Source organism: Panthera pardus, unplaced genomic scaffold (assembly GCF_024362965.1).
Source record: "Panthera pardus isolate Hobbes unplaced genomic scaffold, ASM2436296v1 HiC_scaffold_14, whole genome shotgun sequence".
Lineage (NCBI taxonomy): Eukaryota > Metazoa > Chordata > Mammalia > Carnivora > Felidae > Panthera > Panthera pardus.
In genome coordinates this window covers 191,568-204,741 of record NW_026526699.1, presented here as the reverse complement: position 1 = coordinate 204,741, position 13,174 = coordinate 191,568, and positions in this window count along the sequence as shown.

Sequence of the window (13,174 nt, the reverse complement as noted above, 5' to 3'; positions counted from 1 at the left end):
TGAGCCGACATCAAGAGTCAGACATTCAACCTACTGAGCCATCCAGGCGCCCAGAATCTGCTTTTCAAATGGAGAATATTTCTCTGCCACAGAAATCATGGCTTTGCAACAGAACCCTAGAGGGCTCTGCAGCTCTATCAGAGATTGAAGTAGACTCCAGACAGCATCTTTAACTGCCTTGGATACTTCTAACAGACCTTCTGCACCATGTGAGTTAACCTACAGGGTACCTCGCACCAGGCCTGTGTCTGCTGCAGAGCTCTCTTGCTCTAGGCGCCACTCAAAATTGGGAGCTTTACAAACCACCCAAGATCGGAGTCAAATTTCCAAGTGTGTTCCATGATCCCTTCCAACGTCAAAGAGGCCCATGTTAATGTTCCTTTAACAAATTTTAGTCTTTCCATTTTCTTAAAAAAATTTTTTTAATGTTTATTTTTGAGAGACAGAGACAGAGCACGAGCGGGGCAGGGGCAGAGATAGAGGGAGACACGGAATCTGAAGCAGGCTTTAGGCTCTGAGCTGTCAGCACAGAGCCTGACACGGGGCTCGAACCCACGGACCATGAGATCATGACCTGAGCTGAAGTCGGATGCTCAATCAGCTGAGTCACCCAGGTGCCCCAGGTCTTTCCATTTTCATTCATTCTTCAGAACCACGTTTTAGGACTAAATTTTGATAAAATTTAGACAATAAAATGTATCTACTTTTCACATAGAGTTGAACTTCCATGAGTTTTGGTAAAAATGTTTAGGCCAACGTGAGTACCACTCCTACCAAGTTGTAGATTATTTCATTTCCATCACTTTATTTTTTTTTATTTTTTATTTTTTAAAAATTTTTTTTTTTCAACGTTTATTTTATTTTTGGGACAGAGAGAGACAGAGCATGAACGGGGGAGGGACAGAGAGAGAGGGAGACACAGAATCGGAAACAGGCTCCAGGCTCCGAGCCATCAGCCCAGAGCCCGACGCGGGGCTCGAACTCACGGACCGTGAGATCGTGACCTGGCTGAAGTCGGACGCTTTAACCGACTGCGCCACCCAGGCACCCCAATTTCCATCACTTTAAAATGTTCCCTTGTACCTCTTCACAAATTTCACTTCCACTGCTGACCTTAACCGCTGATCTCTCTTCTGACACTAGATTCTTTTTATCTGTTCTAGAATTTCATATGATTGGGATTGTACAATAAGTAACCCTTCGTATCTGGCTTCTCTCAGTCTAATGTTTTTGGGATTTGTGCATGTTTTTTGCGCATCAGTAGTTTTGTTTTTGTTGTTTTTTTATCGCTCAGCTTTCCGTTGTATGGAAATACCATTGTATGGATATATCAGAGTTTGTCCATCCACTCACCTGCTGATGGACATACAAATTGTTTCATATTTTGGCCATGAAGAATAATGCTGAGTCTTTCCACTACATTCACCAGAATAGCCAGACATGGAATATAAAACAATACAAGCACTTTGGAAGACAGTGTGGCAATTTCTTAAAAGTTAATCATACAGTTGTATGGTGACAGCTGGCAGCTACACGTGTGATGAGCAAGCACAATGTGTGGACTTATCAATCACTATGTTGTATACCTGAAATGTTAACATTTTGTGTCAACTATACGTCAATAAAAAATAATTAAAAAAACTGGTAAATATATACGTACCATAAGATTCAGGAATTCCACTCCTAAGACTATACCCATGGAAAATGAAAATATATGTTCAGAAAACTTTGTATACCAATGTGCGTAAGATCTGTGTAGGGAATGTTTGGTTTGTCTTCTTCTAAGCCCTGCTGCTGACGCTACAGATTGAGGGTTAACGAAAAGGGAAAAAAAAAAAAAAAATAGAGTCAACAAAAGGAGAATCCTGAGGGGTATATATTTATATATTCCTGTTCTGAAAAATGTTTGAGAAATACATTCAGAAGAGCTTTGTGTGGCAGAATCTGGGAGCCTTTTTGAACAGATGTGTTATTGTTTGTCCCTAAGTAATCTCGGGCCACTGAAGAAATTTGACTTTTAAAAAAACTTTTTTTAACATTTATTTATTTTTGAGAGCGTGAGAGCAAGCAAGTGAGTGGGGGAGGGACGGAGAGAGGGAGAGAGAGAAGCAGGCCGACTGCAGGGCTTGAACTCACAAACCATGAGATCATGACCTGAGCAGAAATCAAGAGTTGGCCGCTTAGCCGACTGAGCCACCCAGGCACCCCAGAATTTGACTTTAAAATTAAAAGCAGGATTGGGGCACCTAGGTGGCTCAGTTAAATGTCTGATTCTTGGTTTCACCTCAGGTCATGATCTTGTGGTTCCGTGGGTTTGATCACTGCGTTGGGCTCTTTGGTGACAGTGCTGAGCTTGGGATTCTCTGTCTCCTTCTCTCTCTCTGCCTCTGTCTCTCAAACAAAATAAACTTAAAAAAATTAAAAGGATGTTTTATTCAATATATGTTATTAGGGCCCACAACCAAAAATTTTGGACAAAATAATAGCATTGCATCCTTACATCACACTAAAAAACATAAATTACAGAAGGGATAATTTTGTAATTGCATATAAGAAACAATGAAAACATCATATATAAATACATGAATATTTATAATATGGATGAAAAAGGTTTTAGAAACACATCCTGAGGATGTGTTTTTAAAACCTGAACCGTGGTTCAGTTGGTTCTGCATCTGACTTTGGCTCAGGTTATGATCTCACAGTTTGTGAGTTTGAACCCCATATCAGGCACTGCTCTGAGAGCACGGAGCCTGCTTATTCTCTGTCTACCTCTCTCTGTCTCTCCCTCTTTCTCTCTCAAAAATAAGATAAACATTATTAAAAAACCATAAATTTCACTGTGTAAAATTTAATGTTATAGGATATAAAATTACCTTCTGTTGTCTAGTTTTAGGATTTAAGTCTTTTACTCTAATTTGTGATAAATCTATACAATGAAAATGTGCACATTTACAAAATGATGCTACTAGGATATATTAATTCACTTAATTCAAAAATATTTTATGAGCCTTTATACACCATGTACTACCTGTCATGTACCACTATTCTAGGCAATGGGGTAAAGGTCTGAACAAGACAGAAAAGGTTTCTGCTCTCAGGAGGTTAATTCCATTTAATAAGGAGAGATATGGCAATGCAAACTGGTGCCCCTTCCCTGGGAAACTGTGGGGGTTCCTCAGAAAATTAAAAATAGAACTACCCTATGACCCAGCAATAGCACTGCTAGGAACTTACTCAAGGGATACAGGAGTGCTCATGCATAGGGGCACATGTACCCCAATGTTTATAGCAGCACTTTCAACAATAGCCAAATTATGGAAAGAGGCTAAATGTCCATCAACTGATGAATGGATAAAGAAGGTGTGGTTTATAAATACAATGGAATACTACTTGGCAATGAGAAAGAATGAGATCTGGCCATTTGCAGCAACGTGGATGGAACTGGAGGGTATTATGCTAAGTGAAGTAAGTCAGAGAAAGACAAATACCATATGTTTTCACTCATATGTGGATCTTGAGAAACTTAACAGAGGCCATGGGGGAGGGGAAGGGGAAAAAAAAGTTAGGCGAGGTGAGAGCAGAGGAGGGACACAGAGAGGGGAAGAAAGAGAATCCCAAGCAGGCTCCATACTATAGTATGGACACCGGGCTTGGTCCCAGGAACATGAGATTGTGACCTGAACTAAAATCAAGAGTTGGATACTTAACTGCTGAGCCACCTAGGTGCTCCAGTGTTATATTTTTGTTTCAACTATCAAACTCATGAGAAGGACAGTTCATTACATTTATCCCTATTTTTACCCACGCCACTGTCTTTATAAGTTCTAACCCTTGTTATAATTTCTTTTACAGTTGGAGAATTCCCTCTAGCCAGCCTCTAAGGTAAGGGCAGCTGGTGACAGATTATTAACTTTCCTTCACCTTCATCATATGGAGGTCTTTATTTCCCCTTCATCTGAAGAGTATTTTTGCTAGATACAGAATTAAGGGTTTACAATTATTATTTTTTCCCTAGCATGTGAAAAATGCTTCTGGCCTCCACTTCTCAGATGAGAACTCCCCTGTCACTCACTTTTTCCTCTGTAGGTAGTGCTTCATTTATTTTATTTATTTAACATACTTATATTTTTAAATGTTTATTTATTTATGAGAGAGACAGAGTGAGTGGTGGAGGGGCAGAGAGAGAGGGAGACACAGAATCTGAAGCAGGATCTAGGCTCTGAGTTGTCAGCACAGAGCCCAACGCGGGGCTCAAACTCACAAACCACGAGATCGTGACCTGAGCTGAAGTTGGTGCTTAATTAACTAAGCCACCCAAGTGCCCCTACAATATATTTTAAAACTTAGAATGTAGATACCCTTTCTAAACAAGAGAAATTCAATAGTCAAAAGGGAAATGAATAGATTTTACTGCATAAAAACTTCAAAGTACAGCATGCACGCAAACACACACATTACACACAAAGGGAAATGAGAAGTAATGGCTTGTAAGAATATGCTTTATCTGTAACATACATATAAAGGCATAAAATCCCAAAGAGCTCTTATAAATCAATGATAAAAGCAGAGATTCTAATAGGAAAATGGACAAAAGATATGAATAAGTATTTCTCAGAAGGTAAATAAGACCTAGTCAATAAACAGAGTTGCTTATTCTCACAAAAAGCAAATTTACAATAAGATATCTTAAGTCACTATATGACAAAAATTAAATTTGGTAATAGCCATTTGTCATTCATTCAGTCAATAAATACACATTGGGCCCTCACTCTGTGCCAGCAATATGGTATAGAGATAATAATAAGCAAAATAGTTTCTAGATTCATACTAGTGAGGTTGACAATTATTAACAAAGTACACACATAAATACATATGTTTATAAATAAGCAAATTAGGCAAATGAGAGAGTAAGTATAGAATTCAGTGAGTTTTATGGGGACAAGCTGGCACCTGACCATTGCCCAGTGAGACCCTCCATCAGAGGGTCAGAGCAGGTCCAAGCGGCAGGCCCTCAGAAGAGAGGAGTTTGGAAACAGAGCCCCATCTGAGATAAAACTCAGGAGGGTAGTGCTGCTGGTAGGCTGATGGCTTGGACATGGACAGTGTAGAAGTGGAGACTGGACAGAAACCAGAAACAAAGAAGGGGTGTCTGATGGCTGGTGGGTGAGTGCAGAGTTCCTGTGCCAGAGATTGGGAAGCTAGGTGACACCATTTTCACCTCTACCATGCATGTGCATAGACACCCACTTGCCCCACACAGTTCCACCCCAGTAAGCTAAGCAGCGCCACCTAGTGGAGAACAGAGCCTTTTGCCAAGGCCCATCCAACTGTACCAACCAAGCCCTAGAGAATCACCCGTCTCTCTGCCTCTTTAATGTATGGACTATAGAGTGCATCATAGTTTGATTTCTAGGGGAAACTGGATGTAGTTACATTCGGATTTCATTTAGTTTGCTGCTCCATCTATTTGGGTTTTTAGGTGTTTTTTTTGTTTGTTTGTTTCATTTTTTTCTTTTCTTGGATTCAGAAAAAAATTTTATTTTCCGTTTAAAAAAATTTTTTTAACATTTATTTATTTTTAAGAGACGGAGACAGAGAACGAGCAGGAGAGGGCAGAGAGAGTGGGAGACACAGAATCTGAAGCAGGCTCCAGGCTCTGAGCTATCAGCACAGAGCCCAACAGGAAGCTTGAATTAACGAGCTGTGAGATCATGACCTGAGCTGAAATTGGTCACTTTAACCAACAGAGCCACCCAGGTGCCCCTATTTCCTGTTTTTATAAAAAATTTTTAAAGAAATTAATTTTCACTGTATTTTTTATTTTTTGTAAATTTTTAAATTCTAGTTTACTTCATTTCATTTTATTCTATTTTATTGTATACATTTATTTTAATTTTTAAACATTTTCTTTTTACTTTCCCTTTTTTCCTTTATTCTATCAAGCTTCTTTTCAACAACCAGACCAAAACACACCTAGGACCTAGCTTCCTTTAATTGATTTTTTGTGTTGGTTTTTATTTTTTAATTTGTATTTTATTAATTCTTTTTCATCCTCCAAAATGACAAAACAAAGGTATTCACGCCAAAAGAACAGGAAGAAATGAAAGCCAGGGACTTAATCAACACATATATAAACAGGATGTCTGAACTAGACTTTAGAATCACGATAATAAGAATAGGGTTGAAAAAAGAATAGAATCCCTTCCTGTGGAGATAAAAGAAGTAAAATCTGGTCAGGACTAAATTAAAAATGCCATAACGGAGATGCAATCTCAAATGCATACCATGGCGGCAAGTATGGATGAAGCAGAGCAGTGGATTAGCGATACAGAAGACTAAATTATGCAGAATGTGAAGCAGAAAAGAGGGAAAAATTAGGCAAAAGAGCACTATATAAGAATCAGACAACTCAGTGACTCATTAAAAATGAGTAACATCTGAATTATAGGAGTCCCAGAAGATGAAGAGAGAGAAAAAGGGGTAGAAGGTTTATGTGAGCAAATCATAGAAGAAAACATTCCCAACCTGGGGAAAGACACAGACATCAAAATCCAAGAAGCACAGAGAACTCCCTTTAGATTCAACAAAAACCAACCATCAACAAGGAATATCATAGTCAAATTCACAAAATACACAGACAAGGGAAGAATTATGAAAGCAGCAAGGGGAAAAAAGTCTGTAACCTACAAGGGAAGACAGTTCAAGTTTGCAGCAGACCTATCCACAGAAACTTGGCAGGCCGGAAAAGAGTGGCAGGATATATTCAATGTGCTGAATCAGAAAAATATGCAGTCAAGAATTCTTTATTCAGCAAGTGTGTCACTGAAAATAGAAGGAGAGATAAAGAGTTTCTCAGACAGACAGAAACTAAAGGAGTTTGTGACCACTAAACCAGCCCTGCAAGAATTTTTAAGGGGGACTCTCTAAGGGAAGAAAAGATGAAACAAAACAAAAAAGACCAAAAGCAACAAAGACTAGAAAGGACCAGGGAACAGCACCAGAAACTCCAACTCTACAGGGAACACAATGACAATAAATTCGTATCTTTCAGTACTCACTCTAAACATCAATGGACTAAATGCTCCAACCAAAAGACATAGGGTAACAGAACAGATAAGAAAACGAAATCCATCTATATACTGTTACAAGAGACCCATTTTAGACCTAAAGACACCTTCAGATTGAAAGTAAGGGGATGGAGAACCATCTATTATGCTAATGGTCACAGAAAGCCGGAGTAGACATACTTATGTCAGACAATCTAGCTTTTAAAATAAAGACTGTAACAAGAGATAAAGAAGGGCATTATATCATAATCTTCTCGAGTGCACATGGAACATTCTCCAGAACAGATCACATACTGGTGCACAAATCAGCCCTCAACAAGTACAAAAAGATTGAGAGCATACTGTGCATATTTTCAGACCACAATGCTATGAAACTTCAACGTTTTTTTTTTTTTTTTTTTTTTTTTTTAATTTATTTTTGGGACAGAGAGAGACAGAGCATGAACGGGGGAGGGGCAGAGAGAGAGGGAGACACACAGAATTGGAAACAGGCTCCAGGCTCCGAGCCATCAGCCCAGAGCCTGACGCGGGGCTCGAACTCACAGACCGCGAGATCGTGACCTGGCTGAAGTCGGACGCTTAACCGACTGCGCCACCCAGGCGCCCCGCACAATGCTATGAAACTTCAAATCAGCCACACACACACACACACACACACACAAAAATTGGAAAGACAATACCTGGAGACTAAAAAACATCCTATTAAAGAATGAATTGGTTAACCAAGAAGTTAAAGAGGGAATTAAAAGGCACATGGAGACCAACGAAAATGATAACACGACAGCCCAAAACCTCTGGCATACAGCAAAGGTGGTCGTGAAGGAAGTATATAGCAATCCAGGCCTTTCTAAAGAAGAAAGAAAGGTCTCAGATACACAACCTAACCTTATACCTTAAAGAGCTGGAAAAAGAACATCAAACAAAACCCCAGACCCAGTAGAAAGGTGGGAAATAATAAAGATTAGAGCAGAAATCAATGATATTGAAATAAAACAAACAGAACAGATAGATGAACCCAGGAGCTGGTTCTTGGAAAGAATTAACAAAATTGGTAAACTCTTAGCCAGTTTGACAAAAAACAAAAACGAAAAAAAAAACAAAAAACAAAACAAAACAAAAAAAAACCCCAAATAAATAAAATCAAGAATGAAAGAGGATATGGGGCGCCTGGGTGGCGCAGTCGGTTAAGCGTCCGACTTCAGCCAGGTCACGATCTCGCGGTCCGTGAGTTCGAGCCCCGCGTCAGGCTCTGGGCTGATGGCTCGGAGCCTGGAGCCTGTTTCCGATTCTGTGTCTCCCTCTCTCTCTGCCCCTCCCCCGTTCATGCTCTGTCTCTCTCTGTCCCAAAAAAAATAAATAAAAAACGTTGAAAAAAAAAAAAATTAAAAAAAAAAAAAAAAAGAATGAAAGAGGATAGATCACAAACAACACTGTAGAAATACAGACAATAATAAGAGAATATTATGAGCAATTATATGCCAAGAAATTAAGCAATATGGAAGAAATGGACAAATTCCTAGAAATATATAAACTACCAAAAGTGAAACAGGAAGAATTGAACAGACTCATAACCAGTAAAGAAACTGAATTCTTAATAAAAAAATTTCCCCCAAAATAAGAGTCCAGAGCTGGATGGCTTTTCAGGGGAATTCTACCAAAAATTTAAAGAATAGTTAATGTCTATTCTTTTGAAGCTGTTCCAAAACATAGAAACGGAAGGAAAACGTCTAAACTCATTTAATGAAGCCAGCATTACCTTGATTCCAAAACCAGACAAAGACCCCACTAAAAAGGAGAAGTAAAGACCAATTTCCCTGATGAACATGGATGCATAAATTCTCAACAAGATACTAGCCAACCGGATCTAACAACACATTAAAATAATTCTTCACCATGATCAGGTGGGATTTATATTGGGGATGCAGGGCTGGTTCAATATCAGCAAATCAATCAATGTGATACATCACATTAAAAGAAAGGACAAGAACTACATGATCCTCTCAATAGATGCAGAGAAAGCATTTGACAAAATACAGCATCCTTTCTTGATAAAAACCCTCAAGAAAGTAGGGATAGAAGGATCATAAAATATCTCAGGATCATAAAAGCCCTATATGAAAGACCCACTGCTAATATCATCTTCAGTGGGGAAAAACTGAGAGCTTTCCCCCTAAGATCAGGAGCACATCAGGGATGTCCACTCTCACCACTGTTATTCAACAAAGTATTGGAAGTCCTAGCCTCAGCAATCAGACAACATAAGGAAATAAAAAGGCATCCAAATCAGCAAAGAGGAAGCCAAACTTCCACTCTTTGCAGGTGACATGAAAACTCTATATGGAAAACCCAAATGATTTGACCAAAAACTGCTAGAACTGATCCATGAATTCAGCAAACTTGCAGGATATAAAATCAATGCCCAGAAATCGGTTGCATTTCTATACACCAATAACGAAGCAGCAGAAAGAGAAATAAAGTGACCAATCCCATTTACAGTTGCACCAAAACCCATAAAATACCTAGGAATAAACCTAACCAAAGAGGTAAAAAAAATCTTTACACTGAAAACTATAGAAAGCTTATGAAAGAAATTGAAGAAGACACAAAAAATGGAAAAATATTCTATGCTTATGGGTTGGAAGAACAAATATTGTTAAAATGTCGATACTACCCAAAGCAATCTACATATTCAATGTAATCCCTATCAAAATAACACCAGCAGTCTTCACAGAGCTAGAACAAATAACTCTAAAATTTTTATGGAACCAAAAAAGACCCTAAATTACCAAAGCAATCCCGAAAAAGAAAACCAAAGCTGGAGGTATCACAATTCCAGATTTCAAGATGTATTATAAAGCTGTAATCATTAAGACAGTATGGTACTGGCACAAAAACAGACACTCAGATCAGTGGAGCAGAATAGAGAATCCAGAAATGGACCCATAAATGTGTGGCCAACTAATCTTTGACAAAGCAGGAAAGAATATCCAGTGGAATAAAGACAGCGTCTTCAGCAAATGGTGTTGGGAAAACTGGACAGCGACATGCAGAAGAATGAACCTGGACCACTTTCTTACACCATACCCAAAAATAAACTCAAAATGGATGAAAGACCTAAACATAAGACAGGAAGCCATCAAAATCCTTGAGGAGAGGGGCGCCTGGGTGGCTCAGTCGGTTGGGCGTCCAACTTCAGCTCAGGTCACGATCTCGTGGTTCGTGAGTTCGAGCCCCGCGTCAGGCTCTGGGCTGATGGCTCAGAGCCTGGAGCCTGCTTCTGGTTCTGTGTCTCCCTCTCTCTCTGCCCCTCCCCCGTTCATGCTCTGTCTCTCTCTGTCTCAAAAACAAATAAACATTAAAAAAAATTAAAAAAAAAAACAAAACAAAAAACAACCAAAATCCTTGAGGAGAAATCAGGCAAAAACTTCTTTGACCTTGGGCACAACAACTTCTTACTCAACACATCTCCAGAGGCAAGGGAAACAAAAGCAAAAATGAACTATTGGGACCTCATCAAGATAAAAAGCTTCTGCATGGCAAAGGAAACAATCAGGAAAACTAAAAGGCAACCAACAGAATGGGAGAAGATATTTGCATATATCAGATAAAGGGTTAGTAACCAAAATCTATAAAGAACTTATCAAACTCAACACCCCCAAAAAACTAAATAATCCAGCAAAGAAATGGGCAAAAGACATGAATAGACACTTTTCCAAAGAAGACATCCAGATGGCCAACTGACACATGAAAAGACGTTCAACATCACTCATCACCAGGGAAATACAAATCAAAACCACAATGAGATACTACATCACCACTGTCAGAATGGCTAAAAGTAACAACTCAGGCAATGACAGACGTTGGCAAAGATGTGAAGACAGAGGAGTTCTTTTGCATTCCCGGTGGGAATGCAAACTGGTGCAGCTACTCTGGAAAACAGTATGGAGGCTTTTCAAAAAATTAAAAATGGAACTACCATATGACCCAGCAATTGCACTACTAGGTATTTATCCAAACGATACAGGTGTGTTGTTTTGAATGGGCACATGCACCCCAATGTTTATAGTAGTGCTATCTACAATAGCCAAATTATGGAAAGAGCCCAAATGTCCATTGACAGATGAATGGATAAGGAAGATATGGTATAGATATACATAATGGAGTTATTACTCAGCAACCAAAAAGAATGAAATCTTGCCTTTTGCAACAACATGGATGGAACTAGAGTGTATTATGCTAAGTGAAACTAGTCGAAGACAAATATGACTTCACTCATGTGGAATTTAGAATACAAAATAGATGAATATAAGGGAAGGGACGAATACAAAACAGGGAGAGGGACAAAACACAAGACTCTTAAATACAGAGAACAAACTGAGGGTTGCTAGAGGGGTTGTGGATGGGGGGATGGGCTAAATGGGCAAGGGGCATAAAGGAGAATACTTGTTTGGATGAACACTGGGTGTTATACGTAGAGGCCGAATCGCTGGATTCTACTCCTGAAATCATTGTTATGATATGCTAACTAACTTGGATGTAAATTAAAAAAACATTTCAGTGAGTTTAGAATCAAAGGGACATTGCTCAGAGATCACAATAGGATCACAGAACACTTCTTTGAGTAAGAGTTGCTTGAGTTGAATTATGAAGGATGAGTTGAAATGAACAAATGAAGTGGCACCTGGGTGGATCAGTTGGTTAAGTGTCTGACTCTTGATTTCAGCTCCGGTCATGATCTCATGGTTAATGTGTTGAGCCCTGCATCAGGCTCCATGCTGACAATGCAGAGCCTGCTTGGGATTCTTTCTCCCTCCCTCTCTGCCACTACCCCCCCCCCCCCCCCCCCGCTCTCTCAAAATAAATCAACTTAAAAAAAAAAAGAAAAGAAATAAGAATGAACTAGTGAAGTTATGGTGTGAAAAGATAGGTAGCTTCTTCAGGTGGAGGGAATTAACATGCTCAAAGGTTGTGAGGTACATGGCATTTGGGGAAACAATGCACAGAGAGGAGGAAAGTAATATAAGAGCTTGAAAAGGCAGGGGTGAGATCGTGCACTCTTGTGGACCATGTTAAGGACTTTTGCTTTACCTCAGCGCAATCAAAAAGCATCAAATTATGTTAATCTGGAGAATATGTTTGGAACTGCCTTTTAAATATTAGGCTAACTTTTGTGTGAAGAAGAGATTTGGAGAAATGGATGTGGTTAAGTCAGAGCAAGATTCCAGGTGAAAATCGTTTGGACAAGATTACTAGATGAGATTAAACAGACATGTCAATCTCAACGTATCCCCAAGCAAATCCATTTCTTCTAAATTTGTTTCTTTTCCTATTTTCATCATTTTGTGTGAAATAAAATGATTAGCCAAAAGATCTGGGCAAGTCATATAAATGAAATTGAAATCGAAATCATGAGAGTGGGTAACATAGTGGTTGAGGAGGTTTTAAGGAATGAACTTCCGGGAACATTTAACCCAAGCAAGAAAGCTAGCTCTTCCTTTTCTCCTATCATATCCAATTAATTACCAGGTCCCTTAGATTCTTCCTTTAAATTGTTTCTTGAGGGTGCCTGGCTGGCTCAGTCCATAGAGCATGTGGCTCTCTCATTTCAGGGTTGTGAGTTCAAGCCCCACGTTTGGCGCAAAGCTTACGTAAAGTTTCTTGCATCAGTTTTCCCTAATTCCCATGCACTAGATCAGATCACTATCCCCAGAACACACAAAATTATTGCCTTCGTTGGCCATCCTGGCTCAAATTTTCCTTCCCTTCAATTCACCCTTAACACTAGGCACTAGAGTGCAAATGATGATCATACCGTTCCTTAAACTTCTTCAGTGTCTTCTCATTGCAAAATATGCAAGTTCCCCCACAATGACTTGCTTACTTTTTCAGTCTCATTTCTTTTCTTATTACTTCTCCTTTGCCCTCTTTCACCAGGCCAGTGAACTAAAAAATATATATATGTATTTTTTTTTAAAGGAAGGCTTAACGCCCAGCGCGGGGCCCAGTGTGGGGCTTGAACTCACTACCCTGACATCAAGAATCTTACACTTAACCGACTGGGCCACCCAGGTTTCCCCCATCCCCACAAAATAATTTTTTTTAAA